This window comes from Castanea sativa, chromosome 3, assembly GCF_040712315.1.
Source record: "Castanea sativa cultivar Marrone di Chiusa Pesio chromosome 3, ASM4071231v1".
NCBI classification, from domain to species: domain Eukaryota; kingdom Viridiplantae; phylum Streptophyta; class Magnoliopsida; order Fagales; family Fagaceae; genus Castanea; species Castanea sativa.
This window is the reverse complement of record NC_134015.1, coordinates 15,191,707-15,204,029: the sequence shown is the minus strand read 5'-3', so window position 1 is coordinate 15,204,029 and position 12,323 is coordinate 15,191,707. Positions and strand designations below refer to the sequence as shown.

Sequence of the window (12,323 nt, the reverse complement as noted above, 5' to 3'; positions counted from 1 at the left end):
CGATAGTCCAAGAGCCAATTCTTCCAAATTTTCATCACATCTTTCATTCTCCTCATCCTTTCAGATCTGCTCAACCATCTGCTGAGCAATCCTTTACGGCTCTTCTGAAAAGCAATGGAGCTTCATCTTCCTCTTTCACCCACCAATCCAAGGACTTTGATGTCTTCTTGAGTTTTAGAAATGAAGATACCCGTTATGGTTTTACATGCCATTTGTATTATGCTTTGGTTCAGAATGGTGTTAATACCTTCACGGATGATAACCTTCAATTGGGAGAAGAAATTTCAAGGGAACTTCTCAAAACCATTAAAAAGAAAAATTCAGAAGTCAGAGTAGGAGTGGATCCTTGGACTGAAATTTAGGGCTAGGTATTCCACTCATAAAGCCATTAAACTGTTAAATTTGGTACAATTTTAAAGTCGTTTGGGAGTTCAACAATTTTACTAGCTGGCCAAGTCTATGGGAATGGGTAGAAGCATTTAACCAAGAGTGACTTAAAATCTTACAAATAGATTTTGCTCCCTTCAAAAATGGGGGAAATGCTAATTTTCTTGGACTATTTTATTCTTTAATTCTCTAACAATGTAGGTGAATTGTATGGTTGTTATAAGAAAAATGGAGTTCAATTTCCTTGGGGATGGTCACCTGCCTAGACTTCTGCAAAGTAGAGAGCCAATTTCCAATGATTATTCCCTCCAGGTTGTTTGTGTGAAATCGACTAGTAGTTATTTTACCTTGTTTGTACTTTCAAAAGTACAACTCATTGAAACATAATAATTTTATATAATCAACTTTTTGAAGAAAATTCTATATAATGATCTGTTTCAGGAATTGTTTTCTTGTATTTTGCACAGGTTATTGATTTGCGGTTTGCAGGGTAAGAGTATTTGCACTGGCAAGCTATCACTCCTAGAAGTTAGCCTCTGACCGGGATGATGCCTATACAAAGTGACAAATCTTATGCATGGGTCACTTTTTGCTAGTTGGATGATGCCTAACAAATCTTATGCATGGATCAGTCTTTGCTAGTTGGACATGTTTTTCGTACATTTCATGTTGAAGATGTTTGCCTTAGAGTTAGCATTGCTATAAGCTAATAGAGAACAGATAATAATTAAATAAGTCTTACTGCATTTAGTTCCCACTTAATTCATCAATTAAGAAACGAAATAAATTACAATCACTACCAGATAAATAGCCAAAAAAATTAGACCAGGAAATCAATGTACCAGACCAGTCATTCTTTCTGCAGATCCATGATGGGATATACACACACCAATATCCACTCCATGAATGTCATTGTCTATATCATGAATTGATTGGCTGTATCTTCAATCTGCTGTTGTATGTGATATATTTTGTCAATTCACTATCACCCCAAAGGTAGATATTAAATGAAAACATGAACAGAAAACTAATGTACCTCAATGCAGGCACCAAAAAACATGATGACAGTCTACCACCATTTGTTTAGTACCATCACAAGAAAATCCATCTTGCCCAGGATTGATCCTTGCATCTTTGAATTGAGTCCACAAACTATTGTAATGACTTTTCAAGGCCTTGTTCCTGTCATTCCATTCTCTCTCTTACACCCCTTCTCTCTCTCTCTCTTGCTTTCTTTTTTCTCCTATAAATGGCATCAATCCGCATAATATCACAACAATTGTCTTTCATTCTTAGTGCCACCTAAATAACAAAGCCAGAAGAACATTGTGTGTACCTCTGAAGATATCCTCATATGCTGATTTTCCATTCTTGAACAGAATTGATGCTGCACAAAACCCACAAATAACTTAACTGAAACACAGATGCCATGCAATCTGGGTGCAGATAATCAGAGGTCATTAGCATCCAAAAATCTCCTATAATTAGAATATTGTAAAGCCTAAAATTGAACTAGTAAGAATAAGAATGAAGAGCAATTCACATTGATAGTGCAAAAGACCAAAAATTATTTTCAATTTCCAGTACATGCAAAGACAACTACATCTTGGCTTAATGCATGAAACTTCAAGCACATTTTTATTCATATGCACACCTCCCCTGCCTTTCCCATTATGTTACCAACTCAAAGTTTCTAGCATGTATCCATATTGATAAGCTCTTCCTTATCACTGACTAGCTAGCATGATTGCAAATTGCATGTCCACAAATCATTAACTAAAGCTTCATAACAAGAACATTTGCAAGGGTATTATTAGGAATGACAAAAGTGGATCCAAGGCAGGACACTTCTAAACTACCTTTAAAAAATTCTTAGTACCAACTTCAAATTTAAATTGGCATAGGAAGAAAAACTACCTTGCAACCTAGAACACATGAAACCACATTCATTTTTTTATTTGGGAACATCTCAAAGCCTAGAAGTAGATAACTAATAAAACTTATCTCAGTTGTATATCTCCAACAAAAGATGATAGGATCATCTTTAAAAAAGTTCTTTTTACCAAAAAAAAAAAAAAATCTTTAAAAAAGTTTGAAAGCTCCACTTCCTTTCCCACCTGGAAACATAATTAGAGTGCCTCCAGGATCCCTTTACTTAGAACTATATTGCGGAAGAAGCCAGTTGGGAATTTGTTAACATCAAGGGTTACAAATTACAAAATCATACAGCACTTTGTAATATTCATGAAACAATAACATTATCCAACTGAGATCCAAGCTACCTAAATATCAAAGAAAATTCATCTCAACATGAATGCCCCCCTCCCCAACCTTTCCAAATGGAAAAAAAAAAAAAGAAAAAAAAGAAAAGGAATTTTAACTTTAGTAGCAAAATTTGGACCTAACAAACCTAGGTGGCTAAAAATTCCAAAAGTCTGACCTCAAATGAAAACAACTCACAATCTTAATTCAAAATTTATTAATATTCACGTAAGGTGATAGGTTTCTTTTTTTTTTTTTTCCTAAAGAAATCAGGTCCAAAACTTGACTTAAATTAAAGCCACAAGCATTAACATTCATTCACTTCACTATATTGGGCTTCCATGCTCAATTTTATCTATTTAATAAAATTTCTCCCTAATTCACCATATACTTGTATTTAGTCTAAAATACAATAGGAACTAACATACTTGACATCCAATGACTCCCTAAAATCCGGCCATACCCACTCCTAAGTCCTAACAACCACTCAAACTCTAGTATACCACTATCAAACTACTTCCCTCAGTCATGGAGTATAAGCAATTGAGAGAGATGAAACTCACCTTTAAATCCCCTTGGAATGGATGAAAGTATGGAGGAAACAACTAGTTGGCTTTGGGTCTTGTTGAATTCAATGGCCATGAAGTGGTGATCCAGTGTGATTGCCTGGTGCCTCAAACAAAGGAGATTAGTATGAAGAGGGGTTGAATAGGAGAAGATCAAAGAACCTGATATAATTCGATGCCCCTCAAATGAATTTCATCAGAAACAATCATACATAGTACTTAAATACACAATAGTAATTTAGAATCTTGATACATATGCTAAATAGCAAACTTTTGAATTTTCAAAATTATTAACAACTAATAAGTGCAAATATAAATATTGAATGGAAGAAGAATCACCAACTGCACAAATGTTTGTCTTTCTTTTCCCTTTTTTTTTATCCTCTTTGACTGGATCAAGCCAATAAAACTCTCTTCGGCTTAGCCTTAAGCCTTTAAAAGAAAAAGAGAACTCCAAGTTAGCCTGCAAAGATAAAAACTTTTACTTCAAAAGTCAACTAGGAGAAGAACATATAAATCAACAATAAGAAAATATTGGGCAGCAGGTTAGCATAAGAAAAAGGAATATACATCATAAAACAGAATAAAAAGTTGTTGGTTCAAAGCCTGCAAAGTTTTAATAGAAAGAAAGGGCCTTGGAATGAGCAGAAAGTGTATTAAGAACATGTTCAACTGGTAAACAACTGATCCATGCTTATGATTCTTAACTAAGCAGGAGCATCATTACACGTTTATTTTAATATCAGGTCGGAGGCCAACCTCTTGAAGTGACCAGTCACCTGCCCCCATATCCTTTCCGTACAAAGCAACATCTGGCTGTTATATTATGTAAATTCAAGAACATAATTCTTTAAGCAGATTGTGAAATAGTATGACTATATTTGGGCAAGTTGTAAATCTGAAAAAAAAAAAAAAAAAAAAAAAGAGGATAAAACAACAAACTAATCCACTTCACAAACAACTTGCTAGAGGAAAATCAACATTGGAATTAAAACGCAAAATTCTAGGCAGGTGATCATAGGCATGGCATCAAGGCCTCAATTGGCTAAGGAAACTGCTGAAGCCACCCCCCCCCCCCCCCTTCTCTTTAAAGGGAGCGATAAGGTAGGGAGATGGCCTCTTAGTTGGAGCTCTAATCATATTGTGAAAAACCAAAACAATCATACCAGAAATAAAATTAATGCAACTCGATGTTTAAGCAGTCAAAGAAATTAGAATCGGTAAGTTACAAAAAAAAAAAAAAAAAATTTTGGAGTTGGAATAATTTTGAAAAATTTTACCATTAAAAGAAATTGAATTCTGTAACAAATTAAATTACAACTTTCATTAATTCTGCTTTTTCTTTGAATCAACGTCCTTTAGAATTGGGTTTATACCCCCACAAAAATAAGCTTGTTCATTTAGAGAGAGAGGTAGTGAAGTGACAAAGACACCTACAAGAATGAAACAATGCAACTAAAGGAGACATATCTATACTATACAAAAAAAAAAGGAGACATCTTGACATTAAACAATGCAGTTGTAACAGAACAGGGACGACACAAAAGAAAATTATTTCAAAAATTTCATTGTGGTACCTGGGCATATTTCTTCAAATTTTGATTAAGTGGTTCTCATTCTCTTTGTTCTCATTCTCATTTCGAATTGGTTTTGAATTTTTTGCCCACCAAGTGGCATATCCTCTATCTTGGAAACATTGGTGATGTTTAATGCAGCACGACTCCTCTTTTGTGATTTTGGTTCACCAAGTGGCATATTTTTCTTGCTGCTGTTATTTTTGATTTTGTGTGCTTTTAGTAATGGCTGACGAGAAGTACTCCGAGTTGGGCACAAGGTATGGTACAGTCTGCGCAGAATAAAACCTGGACCTTGGCAAAGAAATGGTCTGAGCCGTTGGTGCACAATTCTCTTTGAAATTTGATGGTATCGAGGTTGGACTCCTTCATAGTTGTCGTGGGAATTTTGAGGACATGTGCATCCTACATGGACACCCGACCTTTTAATGATAGGAACAACTTGTCTAGGCTTACTAGTCCAATGAGAGATTTTACATGAAATCTCAACATGATTTCTATCACCTAGATTCAAGTCTTGAAATAACTGCTGCAATGAGCTATGAGGTCTATAGTAAAGCCAAAGATGATCACACCTAATTGCATCAAAGAGTCTCACTTTGAGCTCTCGTTTAATACCATTGATGGAAATGTTGACATCACAAAGATATTCGTAGAGAACATCATCCCGCAATCCAAAAGCAAGACAAAGAGAAATTGTTGGAAATTCTGGACCAGTGGAGAATGATATAAAACTTTCAATACTTCGATGGTTGAACCACTTTGGAACCTTATTTCCTGGTACTACGATTTCATATTCACATCTTGTGTCCTCACCATCAGAATTAACATGCAAGCTTTCAGATTTGAAGTACACATTCTTAAATACAATGAACTCAGAGCTGCCGAGAAATGAAGGGAGGTCAATCTGAAGTGACAATCCACTAGATGACTGTGGATCCATTGATATGTTGCTTCTCACACCTAAACATGCTATATCTTGTGGAAGCCCTAACTTTTCTCCAAACTGCATACAATACAAGAATTTAAGAAACTACAATTTAGCAAACTAGTAATGTACTTGGGAAGGTAACCATAATTGATTCTTGGAAAATGTTAAGCTTACTATCAATTTTACTAGAAAATCTTTATAGATTGGAGTGACAATGAATGTGGTTGGTGTCATTTAACAGCATATATATAATGTTTAAATTGCTTTTCTGTGATTCACACCAATTTTGTAAGATTAATACAGTAAAATTGGGAGTATCCCTAGAAATTCCTGTATATCTTTATGTGAGAGAGAGAGACCTGAATCAATAATTTTCTTGATGATTGTGAATCCAACAAGAAGCAGCTTGACGCATCTACTTTTGTTATACTTTGTGGAAGCCTTGGAATTTTCACAAGCTCAGCGCACCCCTTAATACAAAGTGTATGTAATCTATCAAATCTAATAATGCTTTTTGGGAGTGTAGCTACATTGCTTGGATATATATATAATTGTTTCAAAGAGAGGGTACAGCAAGAAGTCAAAACAAAATCTAATTCTGAAGGAATTGAAAACCCATGAAGACTTAGTTTATTCAACCTCCAAAAACCATCTTTGGACAATCCACCATAAGAATTGCATTGTGGTTGTCTATCGATCCTCACAGCCCTTGGAAATTCAGCACTGCCATACATAGTGAGCTCACAAAGATTTTGCAAGTCATAAATGCTAATTGGAAGATGTACCAAATGGTCTTTAGAACCTAGGAGTAACTGCTCAAGCCTAGTGAGATTTCCAAATGATTGAGGCAACTTTGTAATAGCAGTTTTATTCACATCTAAAAACACTAAACTTCCCATTTCTTGTGAAATCTCAGGAAAGTTGTCAAGGCTTGAGCAGTTAAAAAGACAAAGATACAAAAGAGAATTCATCTTGAGCAACCTTGGAAGACTTTTAAGTTTAGTGCAACCCTCAAGGTCCCATGCTATAAGCTTATCAAGACATCCAACAGACTCATGAACCTCAACTAAATTTTTAGACTGACGAGAAAGCAAACACTTTAGGTTTGGTGTGGCCATTGACAAGTCAGGCAACATCTCAATCTCTTGACAAGAACTGAAATCCATATAAGTCAAGCTTTCGAGCTGTAACATCACAAAAAAAAGTAAAATATATATATAGCTTCAACCAACTTCAAAATTTAGTTTAAAGAAATAATAATTAACAAATACTAATAATAATACCTTGAAAGGCTTGTGCAGCTTGATGTGGCTTTGTGGCATTTTGAGTGCAACGAGTTTTTGAGGATGAAATGTGGTTGGCAAGGAAGAGAAAGGAAATTCACTCCAATCAAGCAATCTTAATCCATTGGGAAGATATTCAATGCCTCCACAAATGTGTACATTACTAATTATAAGCAATCTAAGATTTTTCATCTTTTTAAGAAAGTCTGCTTTTAATTGCACGTTTTCTGGCGAGCATAACATTATGCCTTGAATTTTATCTGACCCCTAATTAGAAAAAGCATTAAGTGAATAATAATACACAAAAGTATAACAAATATTAAATTTTAAACAAAATCAATTGATAAACTTAAATATTCTTCCAAATTAAAAAGAAAAAATCAATACATCTTCCATGTGAAAGGAAAAAAAGAAAAAGAAAAAATGAATCAAAATAACTCGATCATACCGTATTTTCATTTAGTACTTCAAGAACATCTTTATAACTCCATAGTCTGCTACGTTTTCCGGGCTTTTTTGGTGATTCTTGACGAACAATTTCCCTACCCATTTGTTGTAGCAAGTCATGCATCAACAATTCATTACATTCACCCAAAGTTATGAGGCACTTATCAATAAGTTTTTGAATACCATAATTTGGGCATAAATCACAAGCATCTAGTACATCTACAACATAATGCTTTTGGAGTCCCTTGAAGAAACATGCAATATCAAGGAAAATATCCTGTTCAATTTCGTCCAATCCTTCATAACTTATTTTGAGTATACTTTGAATATTTTTATTAGGAATTCTTTCATATTTATCTATTGCAATTTTCCATTCACATGTAGTTCTTCCACATAAATCAGCACCCATTACTACTAGAGCTAATGGAAGGCCTTTCGCATAATGTACAACTTGGTTTACAATTTCTAAATAATCTTCCACGGGTTGTTTTTTTTGGAAAGCATGTTTACTAAAGAGTTCAAAAGCTTCATGTTCATCTAATTCCTTAACTTTGTAGGATGAATGACCTTCTCCAAGAGTAGCTAACAAGTGTTTGTCTCTTGTTGTTATAATGATTCTACTTTCAGAAGCAAACCAATCACATTTTCCTAATAATTTCTCTATCTGGTCCAATTCATCCACATCATCAAGAATTACAAGAATCCTCTTTTTGTTAAGCCTTCTCTCTATTTCATTGATTCCACGAGAGGCATTGGCCATATTCCAATTTGTATCTCCTAGGATCTCAAAAAGAAGTGTCTTTTGTAGATTGGTTATGCCATCATTTGTTCTTGATTTGTCTCTAACATTCTCTAGAAAGCAACTTCCTTCAAATTGATTAAAAATTCTATTATAAGTAGCTTTTGCTATTGTTGTCTTACCGACTCCACCAGGGCCATATATTCCTACCATGTGTACTCCATCTAACTCAATATCTAAAAGTAATTCTATGGCCTTTACCCGAGAATTTATTCCAACTGGATATTTAGCAACATATAGTGGTGTGTCCCTTAATATGGCACTCAAGATCTTTTCAACAATTCCTTCAATAAATTTGAATTCAGGATAGCTGCCAATTAACAAGAATTGAAAACACATAATGAGTTAGACTAGAAAATAGAATTATAAACTTGAACTAAATTCAAGATGTTCAAGTTGTGCATCACAATACTAAAGTGTTGTTAATTAAAGTAAGTGGCATGTAATTCAAGTCCTTAAAGTAATTACTATCACTATGCTAGGTGCTAGCACTTCTTCTTCTGGATAGGAAATTAGTTTTAACTTTTAAGCTTGTAAGCTCAAAGTTACATAGAAAAGCCAGCATCTTAGTTAGGTGAGGACACAAACTTATTGGAAACCAATTCTAATACTTTGGATTTGGGAAATTGTTCTAAAAACACCCAATTAATTGGGAAGGTTATCTTCTGTTGAAATCTTCTATTTCTACTAGTGACCTATAACTAAAGTTCCTTGACATTATGTCAAGAGCCTTGTAACTTAATTGACACATCTCCATGTACAAGGTGCTTAGGAGTCTAGGGGGGAAGGGTTTAGATGCAGAATTAGCACCATATTGTAACACTAATTGGCTTGGACTCCTTGGTTTTAACTACTAAGTTGCCAAGAGCATTGTAGTTCAACTAGGTCCTAATGTTTCTAACAGAGTTTAATTCCACCATCCGAAGTCCCAACAATCGAATTATCCACACACAAAAATGCAAAGTCCAAATTAAATAATTACACTCGTTAATAAAACCCCCATTCCTTCATAAAATCCAAAATAAGATCTAATAGACCATAAAGTTAAAAATAATATGATACATATTGAGTCAAATTATTCAGTTAAAAAGTCAAATAGATGGGAGAAGATTTCATATAAAATTTTTTATTCCATCTCTCAATTTGATTATAATATTTGGTCATTTTGGTGTTTTTATTATTTTTATTATATATTTTTTAGGGTTATTTTGTCATGACAAAGGTTTTTGGTGGTATTTTGACCATTTAAAGGTTCGAGGATAATTCAATTGTTTTGAAGATAGATATTGAGTGTATTTCAATCCTTTTAGAGTTTTCAAAAATTATTTTGATCATTTTGTTGTTTTTGTTACTTTGAGGGTATTTTCTAAATTTGAGGCACAAAGATATTTCTGTCATCTTGGATGTTTCAGTATTTCCTTCTCTTTGGAGGTTTTAGAGTTATTTCATTCATTATACTATTGTATAGATTTCAAGTGTATTTTGGCGATTTTGAAAATTCTATTTTGTTAATATATGTTTTTTGGTAATATATATATAGCAGATTATTGGATAAACATGCATGCCTAAGGATGGCAATTCCATCTTGACTAAACCCAATTTGTCTCTCTGCTACAAAGAAGTGGGGGGCAAGGACATGATAAAATACACGTCCTCACCACTGAGGTGGGGTAGGGATGGATTTTGATCGCCTCGCCCTAACTCACACAAAGCATATTTACTAAAATACTATTATACTTTTTATGATTACAAAATTACCACTATGGGTGCTAGGAACTTTTTAGTATTATTTTATTAAACAATTTAGCATGTAATTTGTGTTTTTTACTGGTGTTTAACTTCTTTATTTTATTATTGAGTATTATTTTTTGGGAAAATAATGTGGTTTTTGTTATTATTTTTGCATATGGAGACTTTGTACTATATATTTTTTTTTTGAGGGGAGGTTTTGTACTAATTAATGTCCGGTTAGTTAATTTGGTCTGGAATTTTATTATATTAGTGTTGAATATTTGTTTTAAATTATTGAGCATTATTGCTTGGTAAAAATTATGTTTGTGAAATTAAATATTAACATTATATTATTGTATATCTTAATTATGTTCTACGCAAGTTGGTACGAAACAGGTTGCCTCGACCTGCAGGGAGGGGCAGGGCAGTAATGCCCCTTTATTAGGTTTTACAAAGGGCTTGATACGGGTAATAACTATATATTTAGTTAAATCAATAATAAATGTTAAGCACTAAACTCATTATTTAGTTAAATCAATGTACTGCAGAATTTGTCAAAGGCCTTGTAGCTAAATTGGCACCTCCCATGCACAAAGTGTTTGGGGGTTCAGAGAGGAAATGGTTCTAGCTGCGAGGTTAGCAGCATATTGTAATTATTTCTCAAAAAAAAAAAATATACCGCATCATTTGAGCAAGTTGGTACCTCATTTCAAAAAATTCTTAGGTACTTTCGAAGTATAGAGAAATTGTGTTATCTCTTCTCACATTCATAGTAAATGTCACTTTGAATTTATTAAGTAGCCTCCACTATAAATATGAGAGGAGCGAGTAATACTCTCTATACTCTGAAAATACTTGGAATTACTGGGCACTAATTAGTGCTTTGGAGAGTAAGGGAAAGGCATGGGCTTAAGCTCTGGAGATTAGTATGTAAATATTTCTAATTTTCTCAACAAAATAAATAAATGAATAAACCCATTATCATTTGACCCAAACTTGCTCATTTGCTGGGAAATTATTCCATCTCCTTCTCACTTAAGGTGCGTCACATCTATGGGAATCACATGTGAGGCTATATTTTTTGTAAGGTGGGTGTAATACACCGAATGAGTTATATAAATTAACCTCACTTGCCACCATTATATAAAAACATAAAACTAAAAAATAAAATTAAAAAAGAAGAAGAAGAAGAAGAAGATACATACCCACACTTGTAATGCCAACCTGATAAATTAGCAGCTTCATTTAGAGCTTCCCTCCATCTTTTCAGCTTCTTGCTATCCTTGAATTGTTCTTCATGTTTAGCCAACGCCTCTCTAATCTTACCCTTTTGGTTACGTACTTCTGATGGATATATATTGTAAAAAATAGGCAACACCACCTAGTCATTTCTCTTACACTCAAGAATTTTGATAAGCTCATTCAAGCACCAAGTAGAAGATGCATAGTTTTGAGAGAATACAATTATCGAAATCTTTGAGCTTTCAATGGTTTTGAGAAGCTCCACAGAAATTTCCTCACCCCTTTGAAGGTTATCATCAATAAAGGTATTAATACCCTTTTGCTGCAAAGCATTATACAAGTGACCTGTAAAACCATAGCGGGTATCTTTGCCTCGGAAACTTAAAAACACATCAAAGTTCTTGGATTGATGAGGGAAAGAGGAAGATGAGGCTCTTTTGATGGTCACAAGCGCCATTGGGATTTATGAGCACACAGAAATGGAAGATATAAACGGAGGAGGAGAAAAAAAAATTGTGATTGAAATGGGAATTTAAAGAGATGATAATAGGGTCGCCAGTCTGGACTTAGTTGAGGAAAGTGAAGAGGATAGACACAAACTAAGAGTCTTTTGAAATAGCTAGACTTGCTTTCGGTGTGTTCAAGTTTCAACCACTAAGAGCAACCACATCAGCTCGTTTAAAAGATTCCGTCTATTTTACACAAAAAACCTACTTTTAAGATTTTACACGTTTACTTTTACAAAATACCCACATCAGTTCATCTATCCTACCACCTCTATTAATTAAATAATAATTTCCTCACTTTTTTTTTTATTATTTCTCTCCAACTACCTATACGCACGCCTCTCTTCATTTCTGATTAATTTCTCTCTCTCTCTCTCTCTCTCTCTCTCTCTCTCTCTCTCTCTCTCTCTTCATTTCTGATTCATTTCTCTCTCTCTCTCTCATTCTCTTCATTTCTCTTTTGCTCTTTCGCTCTCTCTCTCTCTCTCTCTCTCTCTCTCTCTCTCTCTCTCTCTCCCTCCCGATCAACTCTCTGATCCGCCCCGATCTGCTCCGAGCACCGATCCGAGCTCCGATACGCTCCGATCCACTCCGA

General features: G+C 34.3%; 1 long non-coding RNA gene and 1 pseudogene across 1 annotated transcript; both read right to left on the bottom strand.

Moving 5' to 3' along the window:
* Positions 1 to 1,077: 1,077 nt before the first annotated feature.
* Positions 1,078 to 3,419, bottom strand: LOC142627327 (uncharacterized). Its single transcript, XR_012842804.1, has 4 exons — positions 3,213 to 3,419; positions 1,724 to 1,823; positions 1,424 to 1,630; positions 1,078 to 1,339 (listed from the first exon to the last, which is right to left on the bottom strand). It is a non-coding gene; the product is annotated as an uncharacterized LOC142627327 (long non-coding RNA).
* Positions 3,420 to 4,798: 1,379 nt separating this feature from the next.
* LOC142626801 (TMV resistance protein N-like) lies at positions 4,799 to 11,679 on the bottom strand (annotated as a pseudogene).
* Between the last annotated feature and the right edge of the window lie 644 nt (positions 11,680 to 12,323).